Source organism: Bufo bufo, chromosome 1 (assembly GCF_905171765.1).
Source record: "Bufo bufo chromosome 1, aBufBuf1.1, whole genome shotgun sequence".
In the NCBI taxonomy this organism is placed as follows: domain Eukaryota; kingdom Metazoa; phylum Chordata; class Amphibia; order Anura; family Bufonidae; genus Bufo; species Bufo bufo.
In genome coordinates, this window is record NC_053389.1 from 790,388,979 (window position 1) to 790,408,129 (window position 19,151).

At 45.4% G+C, this 19,151-nt stretch overlaps 1 protein-coding gene across 1 annotated transcript in view; it reads right to left on the reverse strand.

Annotated features, from left to right (window-relative positions):
* KANK2 (KN motif and ankyrin repeat domains 2) overlaps positions 1–12,042 on the reverse strand; it is a 66,219-nt gene extending 54,177 nt beyond the window's left edge. Inside the window, exon 1 of the mRNA XM_040414972.1 lies at positions 11,956–12,042. The gene's annotated coding sequence lies outside the window, so the exon portion shown is untranslated. The remainder of the gene's footprint in view (positions 1–11,955) is intronic.
* Positions 12,043–19,151: the final 7,109 nt, after the last annotated feature.

Consider the following 19,151-nt stretch of genomic DNA (forward strand, 5'->3'; position numbering starts at 1 on the left):
TAGAAGACATAGACAACAATGACCCTTTACACTAAATATTTGAGGCTTTTCAGTTCTGCACCCAACATTACAACGAGGCTTAGACAGAGAGCTTGGGGAGATGGTGCTGAAAAGGAGGCGGGGTACACCATTGCTTTGGCACCCATCTTAAGCATCATCATTTGTGACATTCTGGGACCAGACCTTGCAGGCTACTGGTTGGGTCAGGTAGGACCTTTTTTGCTGAAGAATTTCCAATCCAAAGGGCATACAAGGTAAATGATCCAGACTAGGAGGATGTCAGGGTCGAAGAGCTCCATAAACACTGATTAGTGGGGAATAGAGTTGGATTTCGGAAGGAATGGACTCCCCTAATCAAGTCATCTAAGGACACAGATGAGGGTGATAATTTGTTGATGCATGTATCATCCAGGCAACTTAGTTTGAGGGCAGAGGAGGGTTTTGTCCCCTTACCTCAATCTATAGCTTTACCACCATTACCAAAACCTGATAACCTAAACAATCTCTTTAGTTTCCACAAGTTTATGTTCTCTAGCAAGAAATATCCATCGAGGACAGTGGACCTCAAAGCCATGCTCAAAATCGGGCCTCCTATTGGTGCTATCCATTAGGAAACGTGAAATATCAGCAACTTTAATACAATTATATCAGATACATCATATTGAGGTCATCTGTCAGATCTTTGGTGCTCATCAGGGACGTAGTTAGCCCAAAACATTTGGAGCTAGAGACCCCTTTTTAACCAGTGCCATGAACATCACTCATTCACATACAACTGTAGCGCCATTCTCAAGACGCGGATACAGTTGAATAATGCGTCGGGGACAAGGGAGCCAACGGCCATTCACTTTAATAGGCCTCAGGCCACTAGGTCTGTGGCCTATTAGAGGACCCATCAGCAGCATAGGCTCCGTGATAATGTAATCGCAAACGCGTGCACTGGAATGCAAGATGAAATAGGCCTGTGGCCTGCCATTGCAGATGGTGGTGGGGAGCGGCAGTGAGGTGAGTATATGATTTTTTTTTGTTTTATTTTATTTGTCACTATGGCTTTGGATACTACTGAGGCTCTATAAGGGTCAGGGGCATTATAAGTTCTGGGGCACTACAGGGGTGATCATCACTACTGAGGCACTACAGGGACACTTTATCTACTTGGGATATTTTAACTACTGGGGCACCGTAGGGGCATTTAAACTATTGGGGCATTATAGAGGGCATTATAACTACTGGGGACACTACAGTATCCATTTTAACTACTGGAGCACTATAGGGGTCCTAATTTCTACTGAGGGCAATATAGTGAGGCCTTATTAGCACTGGGTGCACTATGTTATTATTTATTATTGGGCACACTATGAAGGTAACTACTAAGGGAGTATTACCACTATTGGGGGCATTGTAGATGATATTACTAAAGAGGGCACTCTGGGAGAGAATTAATATTATTGGTGGGACTTTTATATTATTATGGGGGTTATCTGTATGGTACTATTATTCCTGCGGTATATTATTTGGGGCCTTGGGGAGCACAGCGGGAGCACACTGTTGGGGGTATCAGCAGGATAACAATGTTGGGGCACCAAGGTGGGGAGAATGATGGAAAAGTGAAGAACCTGAGATGTCTGTGTGTCAAACTCTGCAGAGATGAGACATGGCTGGAAGAAGTCATCATGGCCAATGGCCAAATGAAGAAGAGGAAAAAGAATGTATACATCAGAGGAGACATCACCTGTGAAAGCTGCAGGAAGGGTTTCTAGATCTAACCACTTGCGAGGACCCACCTTCTAGATATACACGAGGGGCCATAATATACTTATATGTGAATTATAAACACTTCCATGGAAGCAAATTCCAAAACTCCAATCTGCTTCCATGTCTGCTTGGGTTTATTTGCTCCACAACACATTAGCAGTAGATCCATCTTTTTGTATTTAGTCCAATATTGCCCTTTGGTGACCTTCAGTGTCCATATAATTTACGGCAGGGATTAGACATCTTAGTGAGAATTTCTAGGGTGTTTATAACTTAGGCCACAGTGAGTCTCTGGATGGAGCCTAGAGCCCAGTAACCTGAGACGTACAGACAAACAGCTGGAAGCAGTCTGGTACCCAAGTAGGGGGATGGGGGGTTTCTCATGGCAGACAGGAAGAAACAGGAAAAGTCTTGAGGGGGCTGCGAGGTATAGTCAGAGCTGTCAGGAATAAAAATTCATGGGAGGGAGGAGCAAGAGAATGAGCAAGTCTCATCGGTTTATATGTAGGGCCAACATTGCGTGGGTTGTCCACATAGCTGTAAGGTTGCAGACAAAGTAGTCGTATCCACAACCTGGGGTCTCAATGTTCCTCTGCCACATAAGAAGACATCAGTATTATAAACTGCACAAAGTTATTGGGGACCTTGAAGGGGCTTATACCATGAAAGCTTATGACAGAAGGTACAAACAAGCCACATTTTCTTGGCCAGGGTTTTCAGATACAGGGTTAGAGGCAACATAAGGCTCTTTTACCTAAAGGAAAGGAAACCTCTCTGCAGAATAGTGATACATAGCTCCAGTGCCAAAAGGAAGTGGTAATAGCCATACAGCAACCAGAGCGCCACCTAGAGCGGACTGGTGCAAGAGTCTATACTCTGGTGGAACTATCTGGTGGATCTTCTCTACCACAGACCACACACACACATCATGTTCTCCACAGACACGTAATATATTCTCAGCGTCATCAGATGTTGGTGTGTTCGGCAGCCGCCTGTGTTGTTCCTGAGCAGAATGTAAACAAGGGGAAATATCCTGCCGTGTGTCAGCGTCACCACCAAGTCCCTGCTGTGTCACTCAGCACAAAAACAACTGATGTCACCATAGTATGGCCAAAAACATACAGTGCAGTCCATGGAACTTATGACAAGCCATGTTTTATATGAGTGAACAACATGACCATGCCAAGATGTACAGAGTCTACTACTCACTATTGACTATGTGCATTCAGAGACCATCTTAACTCTGGGCAGAGGCATACAGCAGGTATTGACTATAGGCTTTGTATGAATGAGTGAAAAACCCTCCTTAAAGGTGTAATGATCAGGTCCGAACATCAGCACTTCCTAAAAATCTTTCAAGATCATCTCCACCTCTCCACAGCTTTCTTCTACATTGTTCCAACACTTTCATATTTACTTACGTCACCTCCTACATCGAGTCATCTGTCCAGAGATCTGTTTCTAGGCCAATCCATTACTTCCTTCATATTGCCAAAACTCACCACCTACACTGCTCTATCACTTCATTATCTGTCCCACACATTTTAAATATGGCACCATTGTGTCCTCTTCAGTTTGAGACATCCACATCCTCACTGCGCCATCACTTTCTTCTCATTTCCATGTTACCTGGCTTTTACACATTCTATCACTTCCTTCTCATACTTTATCGTTTACTGTATATTACTTAATCTACACCTTGTTTGATCTCCTCCATTACTTCCTTGTCCCATTTCATCTTCCACACTGCTCAATCTATTTCTTATTGTTTCCACCCATCCTCCTATTTCCTGCTCTAATACTTTTATTGACTTTATTGCCCCATCTCTTCTTAACCATTTTCATGTACTACTTTTACATACCACCATCACTTCCTACCCACACATCCTCTACTGCTCCATCGCTTCCTCACCATTCCCAGTCAACACCTTCTACATCGCTCTATCACTTCCTTCCTATTCCCACACAATAACGTCTACATCGCTCTATCACTTCCTTCCCATTCCCACACACCACCTTCTACATCACTCCATCGTGTCCTTCCACTTCCCACATAATGCCTTCTACATTGTTCCATCAATTCCTTCCCATTCCCACACACTGCTTTCCTCATTGCTCCATCTCTTCCTTTCCATTACCATATACCACCTTATTCATCACTCTGTCACCTCCTTCCTATTCCCACACACCACCTTCTACATGATTCCCTCACTTCCTTCCCATTCTCACAGAACACCTCCTACATTGCTCCATCACTTCCTTCCCATTTACCACACACCTTCTTCTACATCACTCTACCATTTCCATAATACTCTTATAACCACCTTTTGCAATGCTCCATCACATCCTTCCCATTTCCACTTACTTCCTTTGCACCCTATCGCTTCCTTCGCATATGTACACCACTCCATCACTTCCCTCTCATTCCCACACATCATGCACTTTATCTCTCTATTCTTTGCCTACAGTCTTCTCATCTGTCCACCATTCCCTCCTCATCCTAGCCTTTGACACAACTCCATCACTCCCGTCTTTAATTTTTCCATTCCTTCTCATCTCCTTCCTCCTTCCCAGGCTTGTTTCTTTCGTCTCAGATACTTTCTTCCACCGACAAGTCATTCCTCTCATGACTCACATTTTCCCCCCATAACAATTCCTCTCATGAGAAATCCAGATAAAATGCTCGGCCACATGACACCTTATCTATAGAGGCTCAACTTCTTTCCAGGAACATGTGATTGCCTGTGATCCTCATAAAAAAGGAAGACATTAAAAATAAATCTATGCAAATCCTAGTAACATGAGCAAGGGATAATAGGAAAATTTATGGGATAATGGAGCTCCTTCTCGGAAGAATGGAGGTTTTCGTGGCAGCAAAGTGGGGACACATTCTATGTAAATGCTCATGGCTTTGAGATGTTCCTCAAGAACATAGAAGGATATACTCAGTTGTACTCCTACGTTTGCCGCGTGTAGTGGATGTTGGTAATAAACATATGTGGGGCATCTGATGGGACTTATCTTCCACTAGATGCTTCAAGAATCTGTACTAATTAAGGAAGCATCTCAAAGGAAAGACTTGACACCTCAAGACGTTAAAAGGAAGTGTCAACTTTCTGCCTCCTACTAATTGGTTTGCTGAGTGTGATAACAGAGTTGTAATTACTATTGCATTACACACCTATCACTGCTCAGTGTTATCACCACCAGCCCCCCACCCGTCTGTATACCACGTGCCGTATCTCATCAGCCATAGTCACTTACAACTGCTGCCAGACCTGAAGAGCATTGCAACTATAGAAATTGATCTGCTTGCAGTCCTAACCCCCTGATACACCATTAATGAGCATAGCTGATGAAATACATGGGGTTGAGCTGCAGTATTGGGAAGTGACACATGCACAGGTGTCCCTTCATTCTGCTTATCATGGGGGTCGTTGGAGTCAAACTGGCTGGCAAACAATATAGTCCCTCTGGAGAGTGGAGTTCTTGCCATGTTATGTACAAGAGCATGGTACTATCCAGGACTGAGTCCCCACTCACCCCATGGGGTGACTCTATAGCATGTATGTGCTGGACAGTGCCAGATCAAGGATATAGTGGCTTTTGAGCAGTGTATAAATAATGTCGCCATACAAGGCACAAAAGAATGCCGCTACAAAACCAAAATAACAGCCATATGGTACCTAAATAATAATACTTATACAATGCCCGGAGTACCAACAGTGCTCAGAGACATGAGAGAAAGGAGTACAAGATTAGGGCTCATGCACACGGCCGTATGTAATTTGTGGTCTGCAAAAAATACGGATGCCGTCCGTGTGCATTCCGTATTTTGCGGAACGGAACAGCTGGCTCTAATAGAACAGTACTATGCTTGCCCGTAAAGAAGACAATAATAGGACATGTTCTATTTTTTTGCGGAACGGACATATGGAAACGGAATGCACACAGAGTAACGTCCGCAAAAAACCCGAAACGGACACGGAAATAAAATACGTTCGTGTGCATGAGGCCTTAGGAAAAAATTGATGCTCTCTTTCTAAAACAGCACCACATCTGTCCACAGGCTGTGTCTGGTACTGCAGCTGAAGCCCATTCACTTCAATAGACCTGGGCTATAATAATAGATATTGTATTATATAGACATATTTTTCTACTCCTGAACAACCCCTTTAAATCCTATTTTGGGTTTTGTATCTTATTTTTTTCAACTTTATTTTTTCAGTCTCCTTCATTATTTCACTGTTCTTTAAACCTCTCAATTTCTTCACCAAATCCGTCTCTGGCTTTTCCCTATCATTTCCTCTTCCTTAAGCCTCATTCACACGTCAGTGTTAGGTCAGTGATTTCCATCAGTGATTTTGAGCCAAAACCAGGTGCGGCTTTAAACACAGAAAAAGTGCAGCTCTTTCCCTTATACCTTATGTCTGTGGAGGCTCCAATCCTGGTTTTGTCTCACAATCACTGATGGAAATCACTGAACACTGACGTGAGAATAAGACCTTATTCTGTTTTACTTTATTGATTCTAACCAACTTCTCCTCTATCCCAGCACTGATCCCAAATCCCCCCTCTCCTCTCAGCTTTACATTTCACTAAGGACAGGGTGGAGGGCCCAGACTACAAGAGTGAGCTCAACATCTGTTTTCCAGATGTACTCACACCCAAATGTGCCCTCCTACCTGAATGCTAGAGGGGGTTCTGCTTACAGCACTCCATCATCTTATTCTCCTGATTTACCCTGTAATATCTTATAAACCGGCTCCTGATCCTCTTATTACCCTGTAACATCTTATTACAATAACCCGGCTCCTGATCCTCTTATTACCCTGTAACATCTTATTACAGTAACCTGGTTCCTGATCCTCTTATTACAGTAACCCGGCTCCTGATCCTCTTATTACCTCTGTAACATCTTATTACAGTAACCCGGCTCCTGATCCTCTTATTACCCCTGTAACATCTTATTACAGTAACCCGGCTCCTGATCCTCTTATTACCCCTGTAACATCTTATTACAGTAACCCGGCTCCTGATCCTCTTATTACCCCTGTAACATCTTATTACAGTAACCCGGCTCCTGATCCTCTTATTACCCCTGTAACATCTTATTACAGTAACCCGGCTCCTGATCCTCTTATTACCCTGTAACATCTTATTACAGTAACCCGGCTCCTGATCCTCCTATTACCCCTGTAACATCTTATTACAGTAACCCGGCTCCTGATCCTCTTATTACCCCTGTAACATCTTATTACAGTAACCCGGCTCCTGATCCTCTTATTACCCCTGTAACATCTTATTACAGTAACCCGGCTCCTGATCCTCTTATTACCCCTGTAACATCTTATTACAGTAACCCGGCTCCTGATCCTCTTATTACCCCTGTAACATCTTATTACAGTAACCCGGCTCCTGATCCTCTTATTACCCCTGTAACATCTTATTACAGTAACCCGGCTCCTGATCCTTTTATTACCCTGTAACATCTTCTTACAATAACCCGGCTCCTGATCCTCTTATTACCCCTGTAACATCTTATTACAGTAACCTGGCTCCTGATCCTCTTATTACACTGTAACATCTTATTACCCCTGTAACATCTTATTACAGTAACCTGGCTCCTGATCCTCTTATTACACTGTAACATCTTATTACAGTAACCCGGCTCCTGATCCTCTTATTACCCTGTAACATCTTAATACAGTAACCCGGCTCCTGATCCTCTTATTACCCCTGTAACATCTTATTACAGTAACCTGGCTCCTGATCCTCTTATTACCCTGTAACATCTTATTACAGTAACCCGGCTCCTGATCCTCTTATTACCCCTGTAACATCTTATTACAGTAACCCGGCTCCTGATCCTCTTATTACCCCTGTAACATCTTATTACAGTAACCCGGCTCCTGATCCTCTTATTACCCCTATAACATCTTATTACAGTAACCCGGCTCCTGATCCTCTTATTACCCTATAACATCTTATTACAGTAACCCGGCTTCTAATCCTCTTATTACCCCTATAACATCTTATTACAGTAACCCGGCTCCTGATCCTCTTATTACCCCTATAACATCTTATTACAGTAACCCGGCTTCTGATCCTCTTATTACCCCTATAACATCTTATTACAGTAACCCGGCTCCTGATCCTCTTATTACCTCTGTAACATCTTATTACAGTAACCCGGCTCCGGATCCTCTTATTACCCCTGTAACATCTTATTACAGTAACCCGGCTCCGGATCCTCTTATTACCCCTGTAACATCTTATTACAGTAACCCGGCTCCTGATCCTCTTATTACCCCAGTAACATCTTATTACAGTAACCCGTCTCCTGATCCTCTTATTACCCTGTAACATCTTATTACAGTAACCCGGCTCCTGATCCTCTTATTACCCCTGTAACATCTTATTACAGTAACCCGGCTCCTGATCCTCTTATTACCTCTGTAACATCTTATTACAGTAACCCGGCTCCGGATCCTCTTATTACCCCTGTAACATCTTATTACAGTAACCCGGCTCCTGATCCTCTCATTACCCTGTAACATCTTATTACAGTAACCCGGCTCCTGATCCTCTTATTACCCCTGTAACATCTTATTACAGTAACCCGGCTCCTGATCCTATTACCCCTGTAACATCTTATTACAGTAACCCGGCTCCTGATCCTCTTATTACCCTGTAACATCTTATTACAGTAACCCGTCTCCTGATCCTCTTATTACCCTGTAACATCTTATTACAGTAACCCGGCTCCTGATCCTCTTATTACCCCTGTAACATCTTATTACAGTAACCCGGCTCCTGATCCTCTGATTACCCTGTAACATCTTATTACAGTAACCGGCTCCTGATCCTCTTATTACCCTGTGACATCTTATTACAGTAACCTGGCTCCTGATTCTCTCATTACCCTGTAACATCTTATTACAGTAACCCAGCTCCTGATCCTCTTATTACCCCTGTAACATCTTATTACAGTAACCCGGCTCCTGATCCTCTTATTACCCCTGTAACATCTTATTACAGTAACCCGGCTCCTGATCCACTTTTCTGATGTGAAGTCCTAGAAGACCATTAATGCCTGAAATCCACCTTCTGATTTCTATGTAAGCCTCACACTTTGTCTTCCAGGATCACATCTCGCTTAGTAGATGCTCCTTATATAGACCATAGTGATCTTCCTGCTAAAAATCCACATATATCATGTATACATCAGCCAAGCAATTCCACCTTTACATTATCCAGACTCCCCTGTTCACCCGATATGCACATAGATATATTCAGATAATTACATGCAGTGTCGATAATAAATCTCAGCAGCTGTCAAACTCTGTATTATTAGGGCACTGTATGGCATTATTATTTAGCCATTATATGGAAGATGTTGCGCATCGTATAGCGGTATTATTGGACACTGGAGAGAACGTTTTACGAAGGGACCTCCATTAACTTTAATATGACCCTGTTGAGAGCATATGTACAATAGAGACAGTCCATGGGCCTACTAGAGGACCCTTAGGCCCCTTTCACACGAGCGAGTTTTCCGCGCTGGTGCAGTGCGTGACGTGAACGCATAGCACCCGCGCGGAATCCTGACCCATTCATTTCAATAGGTCTGTATACATGAGCGTTTTTTTCACGCATCACTTGTGCGTTGCGTGAAAAACGTTGCATGTTCTATAGGCCTCATGCACACGACCGTTGTGTTTTGCGGTCCGCAAATTGCGGATCCGCAAAACACAGATGGTGTCCGTGTGCGTTCAGCAATTTGCAGGACGGCGTGGACAGCCATTAATATAACTGCCTATTCTTGTCCGCAAAACGGACAAGAATACAGTAGGGCAGGCTATATATTTTTTGCGGACCACGGAACGGAGCAACGGATGCGGACAGCACACAGAGTGTTGTCCGCCTCTTTTGCGGCCCCATTGAAATGAATGGGTCCGAATCCACGACACGCAAATACTGCGGCTCGGATGCGGACCAAAACAACGGTCGTGTGCATGAGGCCATATTCTGCGTTTTTCAGAAGAGAATGGGGCTTCAGTGAAAAACGCATTGCATCCGGAAGATGTGTTTTTCACTGATGGTTGCTAAGAGATGTTGTTTGTAAACCTTCAGTTTTTTATCACGCGCGTGAAAAACACATCAAAACGCATTGCACCTGCGCGGTAAAAACTGAACGCAATCGCAGACAAAACTGACTTAACTTGCTTGCAAAATGGTGCGAGTTTCACTGAACGCATTCGGAGCCAATCCGGCACGCTCGTGTGAAAGAGGCCTTAGAGAATAGGCCCATTTCTGGTTGGTCCCATCAACATTACACTTTATGGAATCAAGGGAAGGAGAACAGTGATGGCCAGTTCGCATTGTTCGCCAGACTATCGCTGGACTTGTGAGAAAAGATGGCAGCCCGCATGTGTTTGCTGGCAAACAATGCAAACTGGCCATCACTGCTTACAATGAGAATTGTGTAAAGCCTCATTTGTCCTGCAGGGGCACTGCAGGGAAATAGAACACTTTGTTAGCAGGTTCCTTCATGACGGCACCAGGCCTCCCTCTCTGTCAGGATGTGTAGGTTTCCTGCAGAATGTGTGCTCAGCAACGTGAGGGCCAAAGCCACCCTCACACCTGGGCCCCTGGCTTCAATAGGGCCAAATGTCATTGAACAGGGCTACAGTACTGGGTGACACTTGGAGGGGGCCTGGCGTTAGTAATGTCTCATTTTGGCCATGGGCACTAGAACCAAAAACAAATCGGCCATGGGTAAAGATATAAAATATGAAGATGAGGCTTCTGCAAGTCTTGCGGAAAATGTAATTCCAATTTTCTGCTTCTTGTGGCGGAAATGACCAAGACCCTGAAGGAACTCTCTCCCCCCCCTTCCCCCTTCCTTCATCGATGATCCAAATCTAATGGGCCAATGAAACTTTACATTCTGCAGAGCTGGATTTGTCATGGTGTTAAGATCTTGCAGATCTATGTGTGATCTGTGAAGTGACATACACAACCCTGCTACACCTAACAAACTCAGTACTGCTACATCTCTACAATATGATCCCGTTTTGATCAAATTATAATTTCACCTGCAATATTATAAATTTGTCTCACATGCCATGGATGATTTTATTGGGATTTGTCGCAGAAAGCCTCTATCCACCCTCCCCTTCCCCGCCTGATACCCCTCCGTCCCTCTATAAACTCCGGCACACACCCAAAGCTCAACACTCCGGCTCTGCCTTCCAAAACTGGCTGCTCCCACTTACTCCGCTTCCCCTGTGCACAAAAGTGGATTTCACATGATTAAAAAAAACACTGCCACAGCGCATAATGAAATACAGATGTAGCAGAGCCGGGCTTGTCTTTTGGCACAACTCATTGTTATTATAGCACCATGTTTGTTTTTTTTTGTTGTTGGTGTGTTTACATGGGACTGCAGGTAAACACACTACATTATCTTAATCCTGAGGGTCATTACCATTAAGACAACAAATTCAGCTCTGCTACGTGCAGTTTTAATTTAACCCTAGTCTGGGTGGGTCTGCATGAGCCCCACAGAAAAATCTGGAATTCGTAATCCTTAATGCTGTTTCTGTTTTGTCTCGGGAGCAAAGGAAAAAATTCCTGCACCCACCCTACTATCCCTGGCGAGCGAATAGATTGTCAGCCTTTATGGTTTAGTTACTATTATGCTATTACCTACTATATATACGCCCGAAACGTCCGCAGTTAATAGCGCCTGAGAACATATATAATGCTAGAGGATCCCGATACAATTCTACAACTTCATCTCCTATGGCGCTAATACTTTCGCAATAGTTTCCTCTCCTTATTTCGGGAGAAGCATCTTCTTCATTTTATGATAGAGTCTCCATTGACGCCCCCAGGTGATATAATACATGTCTGTAGATACTCATAGAGCCCCCCTCTGCAGAACATTGCAAAAATAATCACACCCCATTGCATGGATCCCCTCTGCAGAGCATTGCACATCCTCCAGCACATCTGGTCCTAGTTAGCCATCCTCCAAAATATCCATCCCAATCCTAGCGGTGTGGGTTGAAAAAAATAGCCACGTTGGCATCTACCCCCCAACCCCTGGGGATGGTCGAAGTATACACCCCCCCAACCTAGTTTACCCCTTATTTGGTAAAAAAGTAACCCCCATTTTTTTTTAGGACTCACCCCAAATTCTCAGCCCTGCATTCCAGCGCTCTCTCCCTGTGACTTCTCTCTTCTGCTAAATCCCTCAGCCTCCGAACTCAACCTCTCGCTGAGACCCCCCCTCTCTACTCTAACCCCACCCCCCCATCTGCCCAGCTCTTAAAGAGACAGGACGACCTAAACGGAATTAGACAAAAGTAGAAAACTAAGACCTGTGAGAATTTTATAGGGTGGGGTTTACACGTGTGATTATTATGCGATGTCGCACACATTGCTTTCAGATTTTTTTTATTACATTTTCACTTATCACAAAATTTGTTTTATTAGTGTCCAGGTTGTAAAAAAAAAAAAAAAATGGCACGAACTGCACGGTGATTTTCAGGTGCTATAGGCAAACACATGGTGAAAAACATCAGAAAAAAGCGCCATACCTAGGGCATGCTGAACCCCCCCTCACTGAAGACCCCCCCCCAAAAATACACCAAAAGGCTGAAAAAAACACTAATGAGTTTCAGCTAACATCTGGCTGCTGAGTTTTTGTTCCAAAAATGTAGGAAAAAACTGCAGTAAAAAGATGAAAAATGTGGATTTTTTCCACAAGAAACACCACGCCTGGCATAAAAAAATAAAAAAAGTGCAAATACCGTGTTTGCAAACCATTTTGCATAAGTGAAGTTTTTTCGCCGCCCTCGCCACTTTCCCAAAAAGGGGAGTTTGGAAGAAGACAAAAATCTATAGCCAAATCTCATGCACACTTAGGCCTCATGCACACGACCGTTGTTGGGTTCCGTGTCCGTTGTTCCGTTTTCCGTGATTTTCTGCGGAGCCATTGACTTTCAATGGGTCCGTTGAAAACTCGGAAAATGCATCGGTTGTCATCCGCGTCCGTGATCCGTGTTTCCAGTCCGTCCAAAAAATATGACCTGTCCTATTTTTTTCACGGACAACGGTTCGCGGACCCATTCAAGTCAATGGGTCCGTGAAAAAACACGGAGGCACACAAGATTGTCATCCGCGTCCGTGATCCGTGTCCGTTTTTTTCCTATAATTTTCAAGGCAAACTTGACTTAGATTTCTTTTTCACTTTTCATGTCTGGTGATCCTCCAAAAATCAAGGAGGACACACGGAAACAAAAACGGAAACGGATCACGGAACAACAGAACCCCATTTTGCGGACCGTGAAAAAATACTGTCGTGTGCATGAGGCCTTATTCCGCAGATTTATTCTGTGCAGAAATTGACCTGAATCGCGGATTTCAAAATCCGCAGCACGTCAATAATATTTCCGGTTGTAGCTGCAGATATCACCCTTTTCAATTTAAGGGTGAGATCTGCGGCAAAACCGCATCAAATCCGCAATAAAAACCGCTGTTAGACATTGCGGACTTTGGTGCGGATATTCTACAGAAATGCACATAAATTCGCATGGCAATTAGTGCGGATCTTATGTGCGTTCACCCATACCCATGTGCAGGTGACCTAAAAACTAAAAAAAAATGCTGCAAAAGACATTTTTGGCGGGCAAAATAAAAAACACGCCATGACAAAAACTATGTGTGGAATCTCTATTGGGGGGTGCCATGAAATTCATGTGGTTTTTACACGTTTTTTTTTTTAGGGGTGGCAGTTTATAGTATTTTTTTTTTCTCCCATAGAGAAGTTATAAAAAATGCCAAAGGACAAAAAAAAAGAAAAACACAGCATTAAAGGGGTTGTGCCACTATTAAAGGGAACCTGTCACATTGAACATAGAGTCTGGGCTGCAGGCAGCACGTTATAGAGCAGGAGGAGCTGAGCAGATTGATGTATAGTTTATGGGAAAAGATTCAGTAGAACTTGTATTTTATACATTTATATCTCTGCTCATTCTGGGCTTTGTAGTCCAGGAGGCGGTCCTATCAGTGATTGACAGCCTGCCCTCTATGACTGTGTATACAGAGAGCTGTCAATCACTGATAGGACCGCCTCCTGGAGTTCAAAGCCCAGAATGAGCAGAGATATAAATGTATAAAACACAAGTTGTACTGAATCTTTTCCCATAAAACTATACATCAATCTGCTCAGCTCCTCCTGCTCTATAACATGCTGCCTGCAGATTAAACTGCATTTTCATGGTGACAGGTTCCCTTTAATATAATTCAGCATTAAAAATTAGTTACCGATGTAATTTACTTTCTGTTACAAAAATACTTCAACTGTGAGATTTTTTCTTTACTTCATTATAATGGCGCCCCCTGTTGCTTAATCTGTATAGTAATGTGCGTTCCCAACAACTGAGGTCATCAGACATGCTCAGTTCCATCCTTTAACTGCCACTAGCCAATCTACTGTTAGAAGCTGTAACAGTTACAGGGAGAGAGCAGCAGCAGAAGGGATACTCCCCCTGAGCAGTGATAGGGAGAGAGATGCAGCAGAAAGGACACTCCCCCTGAGCTGTGATAGTGAGAGAGCTACAGCAGAAAGATCAAGCCTCCTAAGCTGTGATTAAGAGAAATCTGCAGTAGAAAGGACATACCCCCTGAGCTGATAGGGAGATAGCTGCAACAAAAAGGACACCCTCCAGAGCTGTGATAGGGAGAGAGCCACAGCAGAAAGGACACCCCCCCTCCCTGAGTTGTCCATTCACACGTCCGCAATTTCGTTTCACATTTTGCGGAACGGAATTGCGGACCCATTCATTTCCGGGTCCGCACTTCCGTCCCGCAAAAAAAATAGAACATGTCCTATTCTTGTCCGCAATCGCGGACGAGAACAGGCATATTCTATTAGTGCCGGCAATGTGCGGTTCGCAAAATGCGGAACGCACATTGCCGCTGTCCGTGTTTTGCGGATCCGTGGATCCGCGAAACACGTTGCGGACGTGTGAGTGGAGCCTAAAGAGAATCTGGCAGAGCAAAAAAAACTTACATGTGCAACCACCCTATGGGTAGGTTCACAAGCAACAGATTTCTTGCAAAAATGTCTTCGTCTGTTCCATTCATCTCAATAAGGCCTGCAGAAATCCATGTACACGTTGCGGAAATATCTCCCTTTACATCATGGAACTGATTTTCATTTGCAGGATTTACTGCAACATATCTGCTGCATGTGAATAAACCCTAAGAAATGAGAAAATGCGTCTGCCTTCATCTGGAGACAGCGCCTCTATTGTCTGTAGGCTGCACCTGGTATTGCAGCTTAGCCCCATTCACTTCAATTATATTAATGACGTGACTGAGGCTGAGCTGTAATACCGGGCACAGACTACAGACAAGAGTGGCGCTATTTACGTGGCATTCTCCCATAAAAAGGCTGAGATTAAAATCTGTCATATCTCATCTCCAACCTATGACAAAGACACTGCCAGGGGTAACACTGGACTTCAGGGTCTTTAGGCTGTGATAGACCTTAAATTGGTTGTGCGCCATTACGGTATGTGGGACGCCATAGTAAACCTTTGATCCTTTGTGGTGTAAAGGTGACTCAAGGCTCTTTGGGGGGCTCCACATACCCACCTGTCCCTATTCACCCATTACCCTCCACTTCTCGGCTTCACCGCACACAATGCCCACATGTTGTCTGCAGCACCACCTGGTATCAAAGGGAAGGACAGGAACGAAGGGGGGTCTGATGTGCGGTCATTTTGGGGTGTGCTGTGAAAGGGGTCATATGTACAATTTGTTATTGAAAGACCATATGTTGGGGTTTACGTCCGATATAAATGGGTGGGGCAGAAAGCCCAAAAATGTTGTGTCCCCCTCCCCACCCCCCTTTGTTTTCTCCTTGCTGTCACTTCTCTAAGGTGGGCAAGTATGGTTTACTATGTCCACAAGTCCAGGGCGTCAACAGAGAAGACCCCCTTACAGCTGCAGAACGCGCCTTTCTCTGGAGGACCCAGCGGTGTAATGCTTCCTTTGTCCTGTGGTCGCGCTGCAGGAGAACTGAACACTTGCGGCTAGGTTCCCTACAGACTCCATAAAATCAGTGGTAATCGGACTATCCTGTAGCTCTCCAGCCATGGTTAAACTATAACTCTCAGCAAGAGCATGATGAGAGTTGTCATTTCACAGTAGCTGGGGAGCTACAAGATGACACAGCCCTAAAAAATGTCAGTATATTTTCTGCCTGGAAAATGTTCTACTAGGAGCTGGTACATAGTGTCTTCGCCAGCCTCATTTTATGTGCCCTATAGGAACCTTTGCCAGAAACAGGGAGGATTGGCAAGTTTTTGAAGAAAATATCGAAGCCTTGGTGGCGCAGCCCTAACACTGCGAAGAAGACGGCGGGCAGGATGGTGCCCATGGTCTAGGGCAGTGGTGGTGAACCTTTTACAGACCGAGTGCCCAAACTGTAACCCAAAACCCACTTATTTATCACAAAGTGGCAACACTGCAATTCAATATGAATACCAATATAGTATATCTTCCATGTACTTTATCATTTAGCTATAATATCCTGCCTACATTCAGTGCGCTGCCTGTGCTGTTTATAGTGCGCCCTGCGCTGCCTGTGCTGTTTATAGTGCGCCCTGCGCTGCCTGTGCTGTTCATAGTGCGCCCTGCGCTGTTTATAGTGCGCCCTGCGCTGCCTGCGCTGTTTATAGTGCGCCCTGCGCTGCCTGTGCTGTTCATAGTGCGCCCTGCGCTGCCTGTGCTGTTCATAGTGCGCCCTGCGCTGTTCATAGTGCGCCCTGCGCTGTTTATAGTGCACCCTGCGCTGCCTGTGCTGTTCATAGTGCGCCCTGCGCTGTTTATAGTGCACCCTGCGCTGCCTGTGCTGTTCATAGTGCGCCCTGCGCTGTTCATAGTGCGCCCTGCGCTGTTTATAGTGCACCCTGCGCTGCCTGTGCTGTTCATAGTGCGCCCTGCGCTGTTTATAGTGCGCCCTGCGCTGCCTGTGCTGTTTATAGTGCGCCCTGCGCTGCCTGTGCTGTTCATAGTGCGCCCTGCGCTGTTTATAGTGCGCCCTGCGCTGCCTGTGCTGTTTATAGTGCGCCCTGCGCTGCCTGTGCTGTTCATAGTGCGCCCTGCGCTGCCTGTGCTGTTCATAGTGCGCCCAGCGCAGATGAATGGCATATTGGTACACCTTAGACTTTTTCCATGGTGCGGGTGCCCACAGAGAGGGCTCAGAGTGCCACCTCTGGCACCCATGCCATAGGTTCGCCACCACTGGTCTAGGGGGACGAGAGGCTATGGTCAGAGAACCCACGGGATTCATTTTTCATCTCCAATTGTAGTGAAGAAGGAAAGGAGGGGGGGGGGAAAGAGGAGGAAGATCACAGAAAGTGCAGGGTAACAGCAGCACAGAGTATTTCAGAAGAGTATGTTCATTGTGTAAGAGATAGTGACACTGTCCTTTTCATATTCAGCCCTGTGCCTATGAACATACTGAGAGTGGAAAACTGTGGGTTACCCCAGCATCACAGAGTATTTCAGGAGAGACAGTCACCTAAGCAGTGGCGTAACTAGAGTGTTATGGGCCCCAGTGCAAACTTTGTATCGGGGCCCCCCTACCCCCCGATTTTTATAAAGAAGCGGCAGATTTTCTTACTAATGGCTTTCCCGTGTGGCTAGTCCGCTGCGTGAATGAGGGCCAAGCCCCATTCCGGACAGCAGAGACACGGAGCAGTAACATGATTGATAATGCTCCGTGCCTCTCTGTGACCTTTTTACTAAAAAATCACAGGGAGATAAAGTGGTCACCGTGATTTTGTAGCAAAGCGATCATAGAGAGGCATGGAGCATTATCAATCATGTTACTGCTCGGTGTCTCTGCTGTCCGGAGCGGGGCTTGGCTCTCTTTCACACAGCAGATTAGCCACACGGGATCCGCTCGTGTGAAAGAGCCCAATGCATGGCTACACTCACCCAATCCTAATAAAATCTGGTCCTACCTCATCCAGGGTGTCGCTGGCGTCGGTGTGATGTCCGCTGGATCCAGAACAAGGTCCCTGTGGTGATAGAAAAAAAAAGAATAATCACATAAGGAAGGGATGGTGACTGCCCCTGTGAAACTACCAGCTGGGGGCGCTCTGCTGGCCTGGTAGACTGAGCTATGCCAATGTATAGCAGGGTAATTTAGGACATTTCCCCTAAGTGCTACCACACAGTACTAATGTCCACATTGTGGCCCCTCACAGTAGTAATGCCCATCTTGTGGCCTTTCACAGTAATTAAGCCCACCTTGTGGTCCCTTCACAAAAGTTATGTCCTTCTTGTGGCCCCTCACAGCAGTTATGCCCACCTTTGTTCCTGTCACAGTAGTTATGCCCAGATATGTGCCCCTCACAGTAGTTATGCCAAATATGTGCCCCCTAACAGTAGTTATGCCAAATATATGCCCCCTCACGGTATTTATGCCAGATATGTGCCCCTCACAGTGGATATGCCCAGATATGTGCCCCTCACAGTGGATATGCCCAGATATGTGCCCGCTCACAGTGGTTATGCCCAGATATGTGCCCACTCACAGTAGTTATGCCCAGATATGTGCCCCTCACAGTGGATATGGCCAGATATGTTCCCCCTCACAGTAGTTATGCCAGACTATGTGCCCCTCACAGTAGTTATGACCAGATATGTGCCCCCTACAGTGGTTATGCCATATTATGTGCCCCTCACATTAAATATGCCCACATATGTGCCCCTCACAGTGGTTATGCCAGATTATGTGCCCCCCTCACAGTAGTTATGCCTTTATATGTGCCATCTCATAGTTATGCCTTTATATGTGCCCCCCTCACAGTAGTTATGCCAGATATGTGCCCCCCTACAGTGGTTATGCCAGATTATGTGCCCCTCACATTAGATATGCCCACATATGTGCCCCTCACAGTGGTTATGCCAGATTATGTGCCCCCCTCACAGTAGTTATGGCAGATTAGGTGCCCCCTCAGTAGAGATGCCCACTTTTGTGCCCCCTCACTCTAGTTGTGCCCATCAACCCCCCCCCCCTTCCCCTTTGCCCCCAGTCTGCAGTGTTAGGAAAATAAAAAAAAAACACATACTTACCCTCTTCCCTGATGTTGCGCTGCCACACTCACATCGCGCTGCTGGCTGTACTAAAGGCAGTTTCCCGGGCCTTCAGAGCTCCTCCCACAGCCCGATGTGCGGCCAGCAGAGGGAGCGCTAGAGCTCCTGCTTCACTGATGATCTGGAGACAGCCCGGCAGTGACAAGAACTGCCGGGCCGAGTGTATGTGAGTGAGTGCGCGCGTCCTCCCTCTTCCTCCCACCCCC